Genomic DNA, 2,500 nt, shown 5'->3' with positions numbered 1-2,500 from the left:
CAACAATATCACAGCGACCAAGGGCTGATTGCACAATGGTTAAACGAGGACTGCAGTCTTTGTTGAGTCTGCAAAGCAACTGCTTATGCATTAAACACAATTCTGACGTAACAGACTATAAAACCATTCAGCATCGAGTTTCTGTAGTTTATACAGCACTGTTTATTTTGGTAACGCATGTGCTTGTTTTTTTTTTGTTTTTTTTGGTATGTAGTTTAAAACAACCACAAAACTAGTGTAACAGATGGGCATTTTGCAGGTACAATTGTTTGTGTACATGTACAATCTAGCACTAGAACGGGTTAATTCATCTTTTCACACTGCACTAGATGCTGCTAATACATTACCTACCTCAAGCAAACCTCAAGCAAACGTCAAGCAAGCATTGGTGGTTCAGTGGTAGAATTCTCGCCTGCCACGCGGGAGGCCCGGGTTCGATTCCCGGCCAATGCAACCTTCTTTTTTACTTTATGTATACAATTACAGCCACACGCACCTGCCTTCAATCAGTAAAAAAAAAAAAAAAACTCCCCGTCGGGGAATTGAACCCCGGTCTCCCGCGTGACAGGCGGGGATACTGACCACTATACTAACGAGGAAGGCACACGCTCCCTGCCACTATGGCAACGCATTTAGTTGCAAAGCGTCTAAGTCAAAACTGCCTGCTGAGCTTAATGGTTTACGGATCGAAAACAGTATAGTACAAAACAATTAAAAAAAAAAAAAAACGGGCTCGTCCGGGATTTGAACCCGGGACCTCTCGCACCCAAAGCGAGAATCATACCCCTAGACCAACGAGCCAGCTTTCGGTTTTATCCGGCGGCCGACGCATGATTCAGTCTCTGGCAGCAAAATAAGTGCAGCATGACCAGAGTCCCGTTCCGTCTGCCGGTGCGGAATGCTGCTGGCACCTCAGAGGAGGGGGGGCTTAATACTCGCCAACGCAACCTTCTTTATTTTTTGGCATTCTTATAGTGCTGCTTTTTTTTTATTTATTTATTTATTTATTTTTTTTTTAAATTCGCAGCACGAAAACTAGGATTCACATGTGTTTCACGTAACACTTTTTCAATTCATTCATCTGGTCACAGTGTTTTACCGCTACAGCAGGACCCGGCAATGCTTTTAATGCAATCGGCATTAAAAGCTGCCACGTCAGTGGAGAACTGCACGAGTACTCTCGCTCTCATTTCAGACAAGGGGATTTGAATTGCCTTCTAGCCGCTCTCGCTCACGCCGGGCGCCGTGGCGTGTGTCTGTAATGCCAGCTACAGGGGCAGGTTGAGGCTGGCGGATCGCTTGAGCACGGGAGCTCTGTGCTGCAACTGGCTGTGCCGATCGGGAGTCCGCACTTAGCACGGCATCGACATGGCATTTCTGGGGGAGCTCGTGAATGCCAGGTCGCCTAAGGAGGGGTGAACCGGCCCAGGTCGGGAACGGAGCAGGTCAAAACCCCCGTGTCGCACCAGTAGTGGGACTGCTCCTGTGAGCAGATGTTGCAGTGCATCCTTTGCAAAACAACGAAACCCAGCCTCCTTTTTTTCTATTTATTTTTTGAAGTACATGCTGACTAACTGATCCATTCCAAACATATCAAAACGAAATCCCACCTAAACTACTTTCCTCATTTATAGCGACCGCTTCTCGATGAACATAGAAATGCTAGCCGCCAGTTAAAGAAGTCAGACGGCCCAAACAGGCAACAGCACACAGCTCGGAGACACGGCAAAATTACAGTGTTCTCGACAGGTACACCCAATAGAAAAACGTCTCCCATCTAACAGAACAGCTAGGTCTGCACTTCTTTGGAAACTCGGGGGACCACAACAGTGGCAGGCGCTGGCTCGTTGGTCTAGGGGTATGATTCTCGCTTAGGGTGCGAGAGGTCCCGGGTTCAAATCCCGGACGAGCCCGTTTTTAATTCTTTTGTATTACACTTTTCCAATTACTATGCATTGCCGATACGCACGCTCAAATTCCATGAACAACAATATCACAGCGACCAAGGGCTGATTGCACAATGGTTAAACGAGGACTGCAGTCTTTGTTGAGTCTGCAAAGCAACTGCTTATGCATTAAACACAATTCTGACGTAACAGACTATAAAACCATTCAGCATCGAGTTTCTGTAGTTTATACAGCACTGTTTATTTTAGTAACGCATGTGCTTGTTTTTTTTTTTTTTTTTTGGTATGTAGTTTAAAACAACCACAAAACTAGTGTAACAGATGGGCATTTTGCAGGTACAATTGTTTGTGTACATGTACAATCTAGCACTAGAACGGGTTAATTCATCTTTTCACACTGCACTAGATGCTGCCAATACATTACCTACCTCAAGCAAACCTCAAGCAAACGTCAAGCAAGCATTGGTGGTTCAGTGGTAGAATTCTCGCCTGCCACGCGGGAGGCCCGGGTTCGATTCCCGGCCAATGCAACCTTCTTTTTTACTTTATGTATACAATTACAGCCACACGCACCTGCCTTCAATCAGTAAAAA

At 45.7% G+C, this 2,500-nt stretch overlaps 5 non-coding genes across 5 annotated transcripts; 3 read left to right on the top strand and 2 right to left on the bottom strand.

The window, feature by feature from the left end:
• Positions 1–382: 382 nt before the first annotated feature.
• trnag-gcc (transfer RNA glycine (anticodon GCC)) lies at positions 383–453 on the top strand. The gene has a single exon. It is a non-coding gene; the product is annotated as a tRNA-Gly (tRNA).
• A 74-nt stretch (positions 454–527) lies between these two features.
• Positions 528–599, bottom strand: trnad-guc (transfer RNA aspartic acid (anticodon GUC)). The gene has a single exon. It is a non-coding gene; the product is annotated as a tRNA-Asp (tRNA).
• Positions 600–729: 130 nt separating this feature from the next.
• Positions 730–801, bottom strand: trnap-ugg (transfer RNA proline (anticodon UGG)). Its single transcript has one exon. It is a non-coding gene; the product is annotated as a tRNA-Pro (tRNA).
• Positions 802–1,841: 1,040 nt separating this feature from the next.
• trnap-agg (transfer RNA proline (anticodon AGG)) lies at positions 1,842–1,913 on the top strand. Its single transcript has one exon. It is a non-coding gene; the product is annotated as a tRNA-Pro (tRNA).
• A 453-nt stretch (positions 1,914–2,366) lies between these two features.
• On the top strand, positions 2,367–2,437 carry trnag-gcc (transfer RNA glycine (anticodon GCC)). Its single transcript has one exon. It is a non-coding gene; the product is annotated as a tRNA-Gly (tRNA).
• Positions 2,438–2,500: the final 63 nt, after the last annotated feature.

The sequence above is a fragment of the Acipenser ruthenus genome, chromosome 55 (genome assembly GCF_902713425.1).
Source record: "Acipenser ruthenus chromosome 55, fAciRut3.2 maternal haplotype, whole genome shotgun sequence".
Lineage (NCBI taxonomy): Eukaryota > Metazoa > Chordata > Actinopteri > Acipenseriformes > Acipenseridae > Acipenser > Acipenser ruthenus.
This window is presented reverse-complemented; position numbering and strand designations above follow the sequence as displayed.